The following is a 17,844-nucleotide window of genomic DNA, read 5'->3' as shown; positions in this document are numbered from 1 at the left end:
TTAGCCCTAATGGCTAGTAGCGGGGGAAAGGCGCCAGGTCCAGATGGTGTCCCAGTCGACCTCTATAAATTTATTAAGGACCTTTGGGCACCGATCCTGCTTAAAGTTCTGGAGGCAACGTGTAAAGTTGGACTGTTAGACTCATGGTCACTCTCCATCCTTGTACCTATTTTCAAAAAGGGAGATCGACAGAGCCCATCTTGTTACCGCCCTATTTCGTTATTAGACTCTCTGGGAAAGGTTGTTGGGCGCATTTTATTAGAACGCCTCCAACACTGGGCGGATGACAATAACATTTTATCGGATCTCCAATACGGATTCAGGGATGGCATGGGCACCATTGAGCAAGTCCTGAACTTAACTTTAATCATGGGTAAATATGTAAACGCAAAAGGTGGGAAGCTCCATATGGCTTACGTAGATTTAACATCTGCCTTTGACTGCGTAAGCCATTCAAAACTGTGGGGCACTTTAACAGAAATGGGGGTTGACTTTCCTTTAATTAACTTTCTTCGTGAAATGTATTCCAACGCAACTGCTAGAGTGAGATTTGGAACAGGAGGAGAGCTCACAGCGCCGTTTAGGGTCGAGCGGGGTTTCAGGCAGGGTTGCGTCCTGGCCCTCTTTCTTTTCATGTTGAATATGACAGAGAGAGACCCCCTGCACCAGGGGAATAGGGTACTTTTCAACAGTAAAATTAAAACATTTCCCTTGGCAAGATTGCTAGTAAATCAAGCCCAAATGTTAACATTGGACATTACTATTAGACAAGTTTGACAAAACATATATGTAAGAAAATTATATAAAATGTATTTGTATATTAAAACCATTCACAATAAAAACAAATTAACATTTCATTAGCATATTGCACTAAAATTGTCACATATCTAAATCAGCTAAAAATTGTGAGAAAAGGAACAGAATTTGTGTCAACCTAAATCAAACAGTACCATACAATTGTCAATTACAGAAACATGTAAAAGGGGGAGAGACGAACACAAGACAATATAGTTTGTCATCAAAACTTGCACATCAAGTATCAAAAATTCAAAAACCCAATCCTGGACACATTTAATTCTTGCAATACACAGGATAGGCTTATTTACTTGATTGTGCAATTAGTTCGGCGTCGACGCGTTTCAATGGCTTATCTTTGAATATTATACCATCTTTCTCAAGACTGAATATAGGATCTCTCCTAATGAAGGACAACCACCCAGTGCCGTTCATTAGGAGAGTTCCTATATTCAGTCTTGAGAAAGATGGTATAATATTCAAAGATAAGCTTTTCTGTGAATTCTATGTTGAACCTAGAACACGCTGGTTAGTTCCAATTTTAAAAACTCTAGGTTTACGCCAATGTCGGCCCACCTTAATAGTTCTCCGCTCATGGAATCTTATTGTATGGCACTGAATATTGTAAAATGTTTAAAATTTTGTATTCATCACAATCTTTAACTGATGTACTTTTAATTCTGACCTGTCGATTATTTGCCTTAGGCTTTTTTAGAACAAAATTAGTATTTTATGTCATTTAAAAATCCTAGTATGAAATAATTTTTATATTATGTATTAACTGTCACAAATGTAATGAATTCATATGCATGTACTTTTATGTTTTTCTCCTAACTGAAACCGAATAAAGTAATTTTTGATTTTATTTGATTTGAATAACTCTCTCTGGGACCCACCACCTCAAGTTCTCTGTTGTGTGCTGCATTTAATCAAATTGAACAACTAGTGGGGTCCCTTGCGTCTTACAACAAATCCTAGAGCAATGTTGCAAAATTCTAACTTTGACCTTCTGTTGCGTCTGACCCACATTAAGCATATAAAATTGGCATATGATTACATAGATCACTTCCACTGAGCTACAGTTTGTGTGATATTTGAGTGTGTATTGATGCTGTAGATGTGTAAAGTTTTTCCTTTCCATGGCATGGTCACAAGACTTACAGTGTCCGCATTTAAATTGGCCCAGTAGTGGCGGTAACATCAACTGACTATTTCAGTCTGGAGAGTCTGCAACGTCTTTATAAATGAACTGACCACAAAATCACTTATATTTCAGCCCCTTTTGAACGAATATAAAGGCTTACCTTCTGTATCAAGTTCATCTGAAATCAAGGCCCAATGTTGGGTGATGATCTTCTGGATCTCATTACTTCTGATGCTGAATTTGGTAACGCACACTAATCTGTTATCAGCGACATTTTCTTTACTATGCACCTGCAAAAGGGTATCTCATGGACAATACCATGATCTTTTTCTAGCTCTCTTAAGTAAAACAGGATATAAATGTTCTAACTTGAACAAAATTGTGCACCTCCCTACAGAACCAATTGTTTTTATATACATTTAAACAAGACAGGCACATGCCTGTAATAACACAAAACAAAGCATTGGGTGTCTGTCTTGCAATGGTATTTTTTATAGTCTATGTTGTTTTAAAGTGCAAGCATTGGCGCCACATTAAGAACCAATATGTTGGCCATCTTTGAATTTTAACGCAATGATACTCTATGGACAACAGCATTCCATAATTGTCTCCTGATTTTGAGGAAGTTGCCTTATGGGATGTGGTCCACTGCAGATGAAATAAATGGCAACCATGTGACATCTTGAGCACTACCTAGGGAGCTGCAGTTCCCCTTTAGAAATATTAATATAAAAAAGAGGAGACACAAAAAAGTGAAAATGGGAACTATACAAGGAGAACATTTACAACTAAAGGACTTTACAACCAGTCCTATAAACTCATTTTCAGGTGGATCTGCAGATGTAATAAGAAAATACCAGAATTCACAGTAAAAGTAAGCCAGTGACTGATGTGAACTGCACTGTTACCCCATTCAGTTCACTGTCATGGATAGAAGCAGAGTGTAATTGACAGTCTTACAGACCAACGGTATAACAGAGCTGACCTAAAGGCTCCCTATGTATATGGATATATATTTTTATATGGATGGATGTATTATTCATTTATTTTTTATGTGAAGGTCATGGAAGATAGCTATGAAGAGATTCTAGCAAGAATTATGACAGTGCAAATCTTCTACCAATATATCATGCCTAGTGCTTTTATCATTCCTTTTCATAATAAACAGATCATCCCTGAAATTTCCCTTTAGCCAGCACCTTTAATTTGGACTGTTGAGCAATGAATGCCTGGGCCCCCTGTGCTTTGAATAGCAATAAGAATTTCACAAAATCTTTACGCCTCTGCTCCAACCCTCCTGAGCAGCTGCTGAGGGGGTTACTGAGGAGGGTAGTTTAGTTGACGAAGAACCCTGTGTCACAGAGGGCTGAATGCCCTTTTTGTGCTCCCAATCGCTCCATTAATCGGCCCCTCAGTAAGAGTGCTGGATGTAGGGGCAGAAGATCCTTGTTTTTGTGGGGGTAATAGCTCTTGTCGAGGAAGATTTACCAGGTGTCCATCCTCTTCTCTGGAGCTCTCTGAGTTGTAACTTGATTTGTAGAGACGGGAGTTTTTGTGACTGAAGATGCCCCTTTCGTTTGCCTAAGGCGCTTTTTTGCTTTCATTCCTGTCACCGCCTCTACCCTGGCTACAGCATTAGCCTGCTTTAGATGTCTCACCATTTTAAAGTTAATTGCTCAGTTTGCCAGCCTTGTTACTGCACTGAACTTCCAACGTGACAAAGCAATCCCAATTCTTTTTATCTTGATGTGACCCTTAGGTACCCTTAGAATCCTTAAGCACCCTTAGATCCCACCAGTTCCAGGGACTCTTTAAACCAAAATCAGCTGTTTCTTAATGTTCTTTTGTATTTAACTGTAGCTTTAACTGCGGCTTAAACTGTCATTGTCGGGCTACAGGGCCTACTCAAGGAGTAGAAGAAGCTCAGGAATTTTTTAAAAAGATTACTGTTACAAAATGAATCTGTTTTAAACTGCTGTGCCTTGTGGAGTTCTCTATATAGGTGTGTATTGTTTTAAGAGGATAATGTTTTCAACTATTGTCCATTGTTGAGAAGTCTATAGCGATCTGGGTGGGGCCGGTCACTGAGGGTGCAGGGTCAAGGCACACCGTTAGAGATAAGGGGGAAATGAGAGATTTGAGAAGACCACATTAGGGAGGAGGGGAGGGTGGGTGGGGGGTAAAAGCATTTGTAAAAAGAGCAGTAGCAGGATTTGGAATGAAAATAGGGCCAGGAGAATGCACAATATCAACGTAATTAGTAAGGCTGTTGATATAGGACTATAGATGTCAAGTAAGTGTAGTATTTTTTCACTCAATGTGAATGGGATCTTGAATAAGCAAAAATACGGAGCTCTGATTAGATGCTTAGCTTCCTTTTCTCCCCAAGTACTATTTCTGCAGTAGACACATTTAAAAACGAATTCTCCTCGAATATTCATCCCAAGATGGTACTCGCATGCCTTTTTGCTTCTGCAGGATTGGCTAAAAGAGGAGTTGCGATATATTTCTGCAGGGGTCTCCCATGAGAGTTTGGCCAAGTGAAGAGAAATCCCCAGGATAGATGGATTTGGGTTGAGGCTAAATTAAATGGCACGATATTGCATTTTGTCAACTACTAAGGCCCCATTGTTGATGATACCACAGCCCTATGTAGAACCAGTGAACCGTTAAGGGGGTCCCCTTTAAAATAAATATGGGAGGGGATTTTTATTTTATTCACGATTTAAAGAAAGACACATCGAATAAAAATAAAAAAGAGCTTAAACCCAAAACTAAACAGGTGATTGAGGTATTAAAACAGGAGTATATTTTTCATGGATCCCTGTCTTGTTGCTAACCCATCGAAACTTGAATTTTCTTGTTTTTCAAATCAATTCCACACGGCTTTCTGAATAGTTTTTTTTTTAATATCACAAACCCTGGGTCGTACTACCTCCAAAATCGACATTAATCCTTTCTCCGACCACTCTCTTATCAAACTCAATGTAGAAATAGGTGTAAGCAGCGGGCCACGATCCAGGTGGCAGATGGATCGACTCCTTCTGCAGGACCAGCAATGGGTGGTTGACACTAAAGAGTGGATTGTGGATTTTTTTCAGATAAATGACAATACGGCAGAAATGTTCTCAGTCTGAGGAGGGTTTAAGGCCGCCCTTCACGGGCGTATGATTGCACTATACACATCTCAAGTTATACTGAGGAAAGAGAAAATTCTGTAACTCCAGCAGGCTGTAGTAGACGCATCAAAATTCAGATATGTACAGTTTGCTGGGATGGGAGATGCCAAAGCAAAGTTTGATAGGGCCAAATATGAGTTAAAGGAGTTTTTTATTTTGGAAGAAATTGCTAGCTCCAGAACTTATCTACAGCGAGTTTATGAGGAAAGTCAGATGGTTGGCAAGATGCTTGCCGGGAGCACCAAAACCAAACAGGAGGCAGCCACCATTACGGAATTATTGACCCTAAAATAAGATTGACTTTACCAGGAAAAGAGGAGATAGCTCAAGTTTTTCTTGACCATTATTCTCAGCCATATATACCACCAGATATGAAGTTGGAGCAACTCGAATCAACAAATATTTTGATGGGGTCGAGCTCCCCACTCTTTAAGGGCCCATGGCCAAACAGCTTCTGCTAGACATATCTGAGGAGGAAATAGTGAAAGTAATAAAATCTATTTTAGGAGCAAAAGTGTGCGGAGCAGACAGTTTTCCAATCAAATTTCATAAGATCTTTTGCAAAGAGCTGACCCCTTTTTTGCAAAAACTTTTTAATAATATTACTCAGGGAGGCTGCATCCCCCCTAGTTTTAAGGAATCAATTTTGGTAAGTTTTGTCAAAAAGGGGAAAAATGGTAAAGATATTAATGCATACAGGCCTCTCAGTCTTCTTAATGCGGATTTTAAAATATTATTGAAAATTTGGGCACATCGTTTTTCTCCCATCGCCCAGGAGCTAATTCACTGCAATCAAACTGGGTTCGTAGCGGGAAGGTCCATGTCCTCTAACACCAGGTTTTTAATTCAAGCCCTTGATTGTGTGACAAACAATAAAATACCTACTTTTATTACCATGGTCGATGCTGAGAAAGCATTCAACCTGGTAAACTGGGATGCACAGTTTTGCAGTTTAGGCAAATTCGGCATCCCTGCGCAAGTCTTAAACATGCTAAAAAATATTTATCAAGGTGCTCGAGTGATAGTTAATGGAGATTCAATAGGGACTGTGGATATAAACTGTGGTACTAGACAAGGGTGTCCGATGTCTCCCCTACTCTTTACTTTTTTTCCTCTAAACCTTAGCTGTGAGAATCAGTGGAAATCCCCTGATTAAAGCTCCATGCGAAGGATGTCCAAGTTAAACTATTCGCGAAAGACATAATTCTGTATCTTGACCCGGTTAAACAGATCGTAGAAGAGGCTCTTTTAAAATTTGGTGAATTTAAACAAATAGGGAGTTATAAAATTAACCAAAACAAAACGGAGATTTTAGTGCCTAATACAGACTGCAATTTTTTACCCACGATTTTAAGAACTCAGGCCCTGAAAGGAAAGCCCATTAGATATTTGGGTATTTGTCAAATAGATCAAATATTTGACTTAAATTACCTAGCGGTGCGACATAAAATTAAAACGCTATTGGACAAGTGGTCCCTTTTACCACTGACTCTGATTGGCTAGATAGCACTCTTAAAAATATCAATTCTCCCACTTTTATTATTCTTGTTTGTTAACGTACCCTTAAAAATCAATGCTAAATATTTTAAGGAAATTGATTTTATGTTTAGGGAATTTGTTTGGAACAAAAAGGCGTCAAGGGTGAAATTGTCCACACTACACCTAGAGACTAATAAAGGGGATCTAGCCTCACCAAACATCCGTACCTACTATGAGGCAGCGTTATTAGATCTCACATCACGCTCACTGGAACCCAATGACCAGATGGACACATATTTTTTTGAAAGAATGATCAACGAGTCCAGCACACAAATTCCAGTGTTTTTAAAGACATCCAAACTATCTAAAAAGTCCCGTTATAAGACTGCTTGTGACTCCCGTCCTTTTTTAAACAAGCAAACTCATCTGGGTTTGCTTTTTTAAAAAATTGGAGGAATGTAGGGGGTTTGGCCTGCAAATTCACTCCAGTCGTCTTAGGAGATGGAAGGATAGTGGCTTTCAAAATGTGGGCCATTTTTAAAGGGCAAATACAGTGATTTCCTGGGAAGGAGTACTAGCTAGAGCAGGAAATCGAATTAAGCCAGGGTTTTTGGAATATATGCAGATTGTTAACTTTATTAATAAACATAATCTCCTGGTAAGCGGGGTTCCAATTGCCCTGTTGAATGCTTTATATAAAGTAAAATTAAAGGGAGTAGGAAACTTAATTATGAAACAAAAGGTCCTCCCCCGGTTGGCGAATTTTGGGGGAAAATAACTCTGGAGACGACTTGTTCCTTCACTCTTCAGGAATAGCAGGCTATAGCCCGTGTAGGAAATAAGGCCCTGAGAGCAGCTAACTTCAAAAGGATGGCCTTCTTATCATGGTGGCTGCCCTATTATACTCCGAAAAAGTTAAACAAATGTCATGCGGAAGTGGAGAATAAATGCTTCCAATGTTGTGTACATGGTGGGGGAGACTGGCTGCATATGTTTTTTACTTGCCCGAAGCTTGAAGTCTTCTGGAGAAATATTTCTTTGGCAATGAGCCAGTCTATTAAAAAAAATATTGACCCCGAGATTGAAGTGGCTCTCTTCGGGCTCTCCAAAGTTGGGCCAGATTTGACAAAAGCTGAAGAGATGTTCATTTCAATTTGTTCTATAGTAGCACGCTCATTAATGCTCCAAAATTGGAGGACGGAAGAGATTTCATCTTACCTGAAATGGATAAATAAAATGGCAAGAATAAGGAGATTTGAGGAAGTTTATGCTAAATGGGTTGGTGCAATAAAAAAGTTTTTGGTGGTTTGGAAGGTCTTTGGAATCTTAGCACTATAGCACATTGCACTTAAGTTTCAAGTTTCAAGTTTAAGTTTATTATGATATCGGAACTCATTACGAGGTCCACATAAAAGACATAAAATACATACAAAGAAAGCTTAAACATAAAATGTCAGGAGGGTACAAAGAATAAAAATACACGACAATCTAAAATTACCAAATTAATACAGATCTAGAAAACATTTGAAAAATGTGTATAGTTTGAAACAAAACATTTCATTAGGAGGGTTAATCATAGCCGCACTAAAAGAAGGGGCAGACAAAATGTTCAGTTGAAGGCAGATTGGTCTTAACCATCTTCGCCTGAAAGACATCAGGGCTGGACAAACAAAAATGACATGAGACAAATCTTGATCATTCATCTGGCAGAAATCACAGACCGCTGAGTGGCCATGCCATCTGGATAAGAGAGATTTCAAAGGGAGCAAATCCTGTCTTACCAAAAACAGTAGGCGTCTAACGCCATGAGGAATGTTCCATTGAATATATGGTTGAGCTTTCCTCAATAGGCTGGAATCGATAACTGGGGTGATGCCCTTTTTCAAAATCCGGAGATCTCTATCCAGTCTAAACCCTAGTTCCCACGAGGAGGACTTCAAAAGGGTTTTTAACTGATAAGATGACAGAGAGAATAAAACATCTTTATCCAGTTGTAATTGACCCACAGCATATCTAAACATTTTTACGATCAATGAATAGTCATTAAAGTTTCCCAACAACTAATTTTTTATAAGATGTCTTAGGGTACTAGGCTCGCTCCTTGCAAGGCTAACAACCCAGCGTACGATTCCCGCTAGACCTTGGACCCAGCTACTACGTAAGCCGAGTTCCTGTCTTAAGACAGCAGTTGAACTAGCTGTGTTGACAGATATTAGGCTGCGTAAAATGTTTCCTTCCGAGGAATTTAAGAAGCTCCACTTTTTTATATCGATTAACTCTATTCCGTAGAGTAGGGAGGCAGGAACTTTTGCTCGAAATACATCCAATAGTATCGAAAAATGCCTTCTACCTGTAACCTTATACAAGGATACCAAACTCTTTCCCTGAGTAATGGCTTTCCGGGAATTGTTGGCTATATGAGCTTTCTCACTTAAATTACTCATAACAATTTTACCAAGGAAGGAGTAAGCTTTCACTGTTTCCAATTTTTGACCCCCTACTACCCAAGGAAAGTTCGAATATTTAGGTTTCTTCCTACCGGACATACACATCACTTTGCTTTTTGCAGTATTTATCAACAAAAAATGGTTTCCAGCATATTCATATAGAGCCTGCAGGCGATTATTCAGGCCCTTAGGAGTCAGATCGAGAATCAAAATATCATCAGCATACATGAGGCATACAATTGGAGAGCCCCCCAGAATCGGGGCAATACCTGAACATGCTGAGAGAGCCAGAGGTAAATCAACTGTATAAAGAGAAAATAGTAGGGGAGCCAATAGGCAGCCCTGTTTTAACCCATTGGATGTGGGAATTATTCTAGATAAACCTCTTTCACCGCCAAGCAGCACTCTGCACCAGGTGTCTGAGTATAGGGCACAAACTAATTTAATAAGAAAGGGAGGCATCCCTAAATCGAATAGCTTTCTCCACAGCAATGCTCTGTCCACTTTATCGAATGCTGTGGAGAAGTCGATGAACGCGCCATAAACATGCCCTCCACGGACTTTCACATATTTTTCCGTTATAACCTGAAGTGCAGTCAAGTTATCTAACGTTCCATGCTTTTGCCTAAAACCTGTTTGTTCAAAAGGCAAAATTTTGGACTCAGTTACCCAATTGTTGATTAAGGTGAGAATACATTTTGCAAAAACCTTGCCGATGGCGTCAAGCAAAGCAATTTGACGATAATTTTGTGGAAGGTCTCTTGCCCCTTTTTTATATAAAGGGACAAGGATACTCCCTTTCCAGGATGGGGGGACTATTCCGCTAGCAAAGCAAGATTTAAACACAGGATAAAGAATTTTGCTCCATAATTCGCTCTGTTGTTTTAGCACAGAGATGGGAACCTCGTCAGGACCCATCGCACTGGAAGAGCGCATACTCTTAATAGCAAATTCAATTTCCTTTTCGGTCGGGGAATCGTACACGCAAGAGTCAACATAAGTTACATCGTTTTTTAGTTGCAGATTATTATTACTGTACAGATTCTCAATATAATGAACCCAGATCTGCTCATCAATGGCAATTGGCGTGGGACTAACTCTAGTGCCGCAGCCTTTGCCAATTAATGACCAAAATGTCTTAGCTTGGCCGTTATATGAGGCTTCCCGGAGTTGAATCCATACGGAATCCTCCTTATTTCTTTTTGCACTTAAGGAAACTTAGCACTTTAGGACATTGCACTTTAAGCCCCCAATCGGGTGGAAAGACAAGGAAAGAGAGGAAGGAAGGAAAAAAAAAGTACTGTATTAATGCCAGATTTTGCACATGAAAATGTGATAGATGGTACTGTATTAATGCCAGATTTTGCACATTAAAATGTGGTAGATAATTCTACCGATTTTTTTTTTGTCATTCTCGTAATGATTATTTGGCACAAGAAAATGTATGGTTCTTTAGTATGGGGAGTGTGCAATTGCGCGTTTTATGACCATGTTAATTTGATATGGTGGACTCTTTTGTTAAGTTTTAATTGAGGATGTGTCCATTTCTGCTATAAGGGTTTTAGATGTCATTTTTATATATTGTGCATTGCGCCAAGTTGGATCGTTGTTGGTTGTTGTTTTTTTTTATTCTCCTGACGATTAATGATTTGCTATTTGTTCTTTCTGCTCTGCTCAGCAAAAATAAAAAAATAAAAAAATAAAGATCCCTAACAGAAATATTGTTTTCCGAGTGAGCCAGTCAGGCCAGTAGCTGTTATCATTGGCATATCACCATAGCCAACAAAGGCCCCTGTACTGAGCAGAAGCTTTCCCACAAAGCAACCACGAGTTATACATTAATAGAATGACATAGTATACAAAACTACAATTCGCTTAGCAAAATATTATCTCTCCTAGGAGGGCCTAACAAGGATTCTGATAGTACAAATCTTCAATCCCCATGGTTTGTTAGAGGGCCTACCAGCACCCTTACATACTATGGCAATTTGTGAGATTCTATGTAACAAATCTTTAGACTTTAATGCAGAGTAATACTAATCTACCCTTAAATGTCAATTGGCTTTAACATATGCTTTTCTCAATGAATGTCAGGCCAACTGCCTTTATCAGAACTTTTCATTATACACAATCAGGCCTATGAACTTTATCAATGGTGCCATAATCAACTCAAACCCATTATACTGAGCGTAAACTTTCCACAAGGCAACCATGCAGCATACAGTCATCAAATTAGAAATGCATACAAAATTACAGTTGACAGAGCAAAGGAAAACCTAACAAGGATTATTGTAGTGGATATGACTGTAGAAATTAACTTTGAATTAGCAAATCTAGGGCCAGATGTAGGAGCCAAAATACCGGTCGGTAACGGCCGATTTCGGCCGTTACCGACCGGTATTCAGTATTTGGCATGTAGGGGCCCTATTTTACCGATTCGGTAAATTTACCGAATCGGTAAAATACTGATTCGGTAATTTTCAGATGTAGGTGGGACTCTTCTGAGTCCCACAGGCCTTACCGAATCGGTATTTTACCACCCAATCCAATTGGGTGGTAAAATACCGATTCCAGGTGTGCATGCACATGTGTGCATGCACACCTATGCCATGTGACAGACAGACATGCCCTTAGGGCATGTCTGTGTGCCACATGTCACACCTGCCTGAATCCAGAGTGCCAGAGGGTGTCAAAGTGACACCCCCTGCACCCTTGCAACATTCAGTATTTACCAAATCGGTAAATACCAATTTGGTAAGGCCCATTGATTCCTATGGGCTTCAATGCCCATAGGAATCAATGGGCATTACCGAATCGGTATTTACCGATTCGGCAAATATTCAATTACCGATTCTACCTAAATCTCCCTCGTTCTATTTTACCGATTCATAAATACCGAATCGGTAAAATTCGGTATTTATGAATCGGTAAAATATACTTACCTACATCTGGCCCTAAGTGTTTAATTAAATTCACTGAGTCACAAATAGTGTATAATGTATTGTATTTGACATAAAGAAGCTTTTAAAGTTGATAGAATTAAGCCTCAAAACTGTTTGCATGTGGTGTACCATGCACAATTAAAATGTGGTTTAGTTTCTCTGTCATGCAGCTAGAGTCAAATATGTCATTCAGAGTTTTGTAATACATATTCCTAATTCAGACAGAGTACGGCCCGGTTCAGTAGTAATGGAACACAAGTTAAATTGTACTCTTTACTGTTCTTGCAGGAAGGAACTCTGCTCAACTGTATCTTTACAAGGTAATTTACTTGGCTAGTGGAGGTTATGAATGTAGCCTTAATAGCGCCTTTCTTTTCTCTTCTAGGACATAACGCAGGATTATTCATTAGTAATAGAGGAAAAGTCATTTTTCACGTGATGTGTTTCATGTTTTACTATTGGGTGTTTTAATGTATCATCGGGGAAGTGAGCCAAGTCTTTTTTGGAATCCCTTAGAGAGCAGACTCCGCATTAGTTTGTTTATTTACTCTGTACTGAGGGTCTTCCCTTGCTCTATTTGAAAGCGTACTCCATGTTGGTCATCTTATTAAATTTATATTTTCAGATTTATGCCTTTCCTGAGAATCCTATATTATGCACGTTCTTTATGACGAACTCCTCCTTAATTTTATACTTAGATATTGTTCATGATACATACTTGCCTTTAAAATGGAGCAGTCACCATGAAAATGTGCTTGTCGAATGCCTATTTGCTGTGTACTAGACTGTATTTAGTTCTGACTCCTAACTAGGATAGGGCTCAGGGTGTGTTGCCCATGCAAACGCTCATTTATTTGCATTATGAGCACTTTGAATTGAATTGACTCACCATTTGCCTTTTTGCTTTCTATAATAATTTCAAAATTTTAAATAAACCTTCAATGTTTGTATTAGAAGCTCGTCCTGTGAGGATTTTCCTGGGTGGAATTTCCTATATGGGTTTTCTGGGCTTCCAGTAATTTAATGCATCGAGCCTTCATTCTTTGTGACCCCAATCACCCCTTTAGTTGTAAAAATTGCCAACATCATCTATCCACATAGTTTGGTTAGGGATCACCAAAACCTTTGCCTACTAAGGTAATCTGTGAAATTCCATATGAAAAAATATCTGCATGCAGTCTTTAACACACTGTAATAACAACACATCCTTAAAAATCTATTCTGTTTGTCATATGCTTTTCAAAGTAAGTAAGTCATGCCTACTGCCTATGTATGTTTCCCAATAAACAGACCAAACCTATAAACTTTGGCATGATTTTTCCCAAGTAACCTGTTACCCTTAAACATTGGCTTTACACTTGACCCAACACCAGCCTATTCAAGTGCACATAAACCTGCAACCATCATGCATACAGCTAAAACATTAAAAATATGTAAAAAAAATAGCTTGCAAAACACCATACAACTCTTATCACTAGATCCTAACAAGAATCATCACAGTGAAAAGCCCCAGGGTTTGTTAGAGTGGGTAACCAACACCAAAACTCTTACCTACTATGGTAATCTGTAAGATTACATGTAACAAAATGCCTGTCTCTAGCGTGAAACATAATGTGATAACAACCAACTGTTAAAGGCTTACTATTTTTAACATATGCTTTTCACAATAAATAAAATAGACCAACTGCCTTTGTTATAATGTTTCATAATAAGCAGGGCAGATCTATGGCATCGGACATAATGTTTTGAGTGGACTAAACAGGCATATGACTTGTCACCATAACCAACTCAGGACTGCAGTTTTGAGCCCAAGCTTTTGAACAAGTCAATCATCAGTCACAAGGTCATAAAATTAGAAATTAATGCAAAATTACAGTTGACTAAACAAAATACTATCCCTCCTAAGATGGTCTAACAAGGACTCTCATACAGCAAATATTGTATATTCATAGCATTTCACACTGGGTGACCAACACCAAAACTACTGCCAACCAAGCTAATTGGCCAAACCCCAAGACACTGGAATGATGTTGCAACTGCATCTTTTTTCTTTTAATTATGGATGTTCCTTATTTGCTACATTTTCCATCATCTGCTGTGTATTAGAATATATGACGTTACACCGCGGTCTTCACACCGCGATATGTTTTCAACGCAGGCATTACAACGCAAGTCGTTACGACTTGCACTGGAGGGCGCTGGACTTAGGAATAGTATGATTTACTATTCCAACTCCAGCCTGTGTAACAGTAGGGAAGGTGTTGGAATAGTAAATCATACTATTCTCAGCATATAGCGCCATCCAGCACAAGTTGTTGTAACGACTTGCGTTGTAATGCCCGCGATGTAAACGTATCGCGGTGCAAAGAACGCGTTGTACCGGATGTCTCCCAATGTAATCTACGGATTAAAAAAAGTTCTAGCTCAAACGAAGTAAAGGTTAATAACACAGCAGCAGGTGTTGCTGGGGAGTGGAAGGGCCTTCACAAAAGTTGACTGGTCAGCTTTCTATTATTTATTGCTATATTTAGTTGTCAGACTGGTACTAATGAGATGAAAATTAGGCTTGGATAGTGCATACTTTGAACTAACTCCAGACTCCTACAATAGGTCATGATTTACAGCTTTGTAGCTGAGGTTGAATGCACTGTGAGTTTCTCACAGTTCCGGTCAGTAAATTAAATAGGTGTTCATATACATGGTCATTGATATAAATGGGGGTCTCTAGTTGGCAGTAGTATGCACCCTGTTCAAGTAGGGGACCTTCCTTCTAGTCATGGTAACGGAGTTACAGACCCTGGTAAACCCAATTCACCCCCTTGGTAGCTTGGCATAAGCAGTCAGGCTTATCTCAGAGGCAATATGGAAAGTATTTGTACATAGCACACACAGCAACACAGTCTAAGAACTATAATTAGACACCACACCAGTTTAAAAAAAATAAAGAATCTTTATCAAAACCAAACACAACCAAAACAACAACATACACAACTCAAAATATGACTTTTAAAAGTTTTCAGGCACATTTGTCAATAGAACTCTATGGATGCGGTGATATTACACAAAGTACCTTAGATGCGTCAAAATCCACAAGGCAAAACAGCTGCAGAGGAGAAAAGTGTAGAAAACACAAGAATGCAACAGTTCCTGAGCCTATTGGAGAGATGATGCATCAGCTCAGCTGCACGCAGAAGAAGTATTGTGTTGAATCCAGACAGTGGGGGAAAGCGATGCACCAAAATCCAAGACAGTTCTGGTCTGCATGTGATTCGGTGGAAAACTTGGTGCACAGGTGTGATTCATGGAAATCTGGATGCCTTGGCAGTCTTCAGCCACGGTCCAAAGATGCATCACTTCTTTCAGCCGGACAGCAGGGCCCGCGTACAAGTTGGTGTGTTGGTCTCGGACTTCAGAGACACAGTGCACTGAACTCGGCCTGCAGTGGTTTGTTCAGCCGTAGGCATGCACTGCGTCAATTTCTCAAGCTGCACAGCAGGAAATTATTCCTGCACAGCAGTACTGCATTGGAAAAACAGGTGCTGGAAGGGTGATGCATCAGTTTTGATGGTTTCAAGCAACAAAACAACCTCCATGGGCCCAGAACTGGAATTGGCCCCACAAGGCAGGGCCGAACTGCCAGCAGTGGAGTTTAGGGATACTGCAGATGAAGTCTTTGAGGGCCCTGAGACCTCTTAACGGGAGGCATACACACACAAGCCCTCGGAGGAACTTCTTAACCAGTATACACAGCAAACTCCAGTCATTTTTCTCTCCAAAGCAGGAACAGCAACTCCAGGCCAAACCTTCCAAGTAACAGACAGTAAAGGGCAGTACTCCTCCTCACAGCTCTTCAGCTCTTCTCCTTGGCAGAGTTTTCCTTTGATCCAGAAGTGTTTTTAAAGTATGGGGTTTTAGGTCCACTACTTATAACCATTTTGGCCCTTGAAGTAGGCCTGCTTCAAAGAAACGTTTTTGTAGTTCACAAGATCCTGCTTTGCTCTGCCTAGGCTACAGACACACTCCAAGGGGTGGAGACAGCATTGTGAGTGGCCAGGCACAACCCTCTTCAGGTGTCAGTGACAACTCCTCCCACCACTCTAGCTCAGACCTATCAGCCTGGTAATGGGCCATCAGAAAGTGCAGGGCACACCTCAGCTCCCTTTGTGTGACTGTCTAGAGTAAATGAACAAACAGGCCTCTGTCAGTTTAACAGAGACATTGATTCCACAGGCAGACAGAGGCACAGGATAGTTAAACAATAAAATGCCAGATTTTTAAAAGTGCCATTTTCAAACACACAAGTTAAAAACCAATTTCACAAAATTATGTATTTTTAATTTCTGAGCTCATGGAGCTCAAACTCAAAATCTCTATCTCTTCCCAATTGAAATCTACATTTGTAAATTGTTACAAGGCAGCTCCACGACAACCTATGAGCAGACAGGTGTTGCAATAGTGAAAATCGAAATTGGCAGTATTTGACTATCAGAACATATAAAACACATCAGCACATGTCCTACCTTTCACATACAATGGACCCTGCCAATAAGGGTATCTTAAGCCTATCTTAGGGATGCTTACATGTTCAAAAAAAGAAGGTTTGTGTCTGGCAAGTGGGTGCTCTTGCCAGATCGGCGTGGCAACCCAAAACCATATTCACAGACACTTCAATGGCAGGCCTGAGACAAGTTTACAAGACTACCCCTGTGGTTTGCACAAACAGTGCTGGAGGCCCACTAGTAGCATTTGAGTTACAGGCCTTGGCACACACAGTACAGTTTACTGGGGACTTACCTGTGAATCAAATATGCTACTCATGGATGAGCCAATTACCAATACAATGTACACAGTGAGAAAATGACCTTTAGCACTGATCATCAGTGGTAAAGTGACCAGAGTCTTAAAGCCAACAAAAATAAAGTCTTAAATATTGGAGGCAAATGAAAAAATATTGGGGATAAACCTGCACAATAGGCCAGGTCCAACAGTCATCCAATCCTTAACCTGTCTGAAGAGCGCACAGAGCAAAGGCCACATATTCCAGTTGCAACTGTGATTCTATGCAAAAATGTGTGAAGGAGGTACAGAGTTATCACAATATTGACAAAGCAAAAGTGAAAGAAAATGCAGTGCTTACCAGTAAGTGGTTGCATTGTGGGTTTAGAGTTGGTGAAGTGAAGGAGATTTGAGGAAGGGCTTTCAGGAAAGAGTGAAAAGAAAATACTGAAGAGGAACTAGATGAGATGTAGGACATGCCAGTGGGTCAGGTGTGGAGAGATAAATGGTGTGCATGTCTAACATAGAATGAACATAACAGGAGTGACTGAGACACTCAAGAAAGAGAGAAGAGCGAAGGGAGAATGTCTTACTGACCCTTCCACAGGCCTCAGTAATATTTTATCCACAGTCTCACAATTTCAGAATTGAAACTTTGTAACTAATAATTATGTACAACACAATCAATGTTGTTACTCGTTTGTCTTAAACAGCGAACAGCAATTGACAAAGCCAATAGTCCTGCCTGGTTTTATGTGCATTTAATTGGTTATGATATATTTTGGACGCAACAATTGAAGCTTAGCGAGGAACCAAAATACTGGTTAGGTGGCGAATCACAGAAAAGTAGTTTATGTGTTTAAGCCACACCCTTATTTATATAGGCCATCATACTTTCAGAGACGCCCCACTTTTTGTTATCCCACTTCAAGCCCTGACTGTTTTTAAGGTTAATCGCATAATGTATGCTGGATCTAAAAATCTAGTGAGGAAAAGAACAGCTGCTTGTTTCTCAAGATGTTGGCGTCAGTAAAATATATTATAATTACCTGTTGTAAAAGCGAGCAACGACACTTGTTCAA

This window comes from Lissotriton vulgaris, chromosome 7, assembly GCF_964263255.1.
Source record: "Lissotriton vulgaris chromosome 7, aLisVul1.2, whole genome shotgun sequence".
Taxonomy (NCBI): Eukaryota; Metazoa; Chordata; class Amphibia; order Caudata; family Salamandridae; genus Lissotriton; species Lissotriton vulgaris.
The sequence above is the reverse complement of the archived record's forward strand: the minus strand, read 5'-3'. Positions refer to the sequence as shown.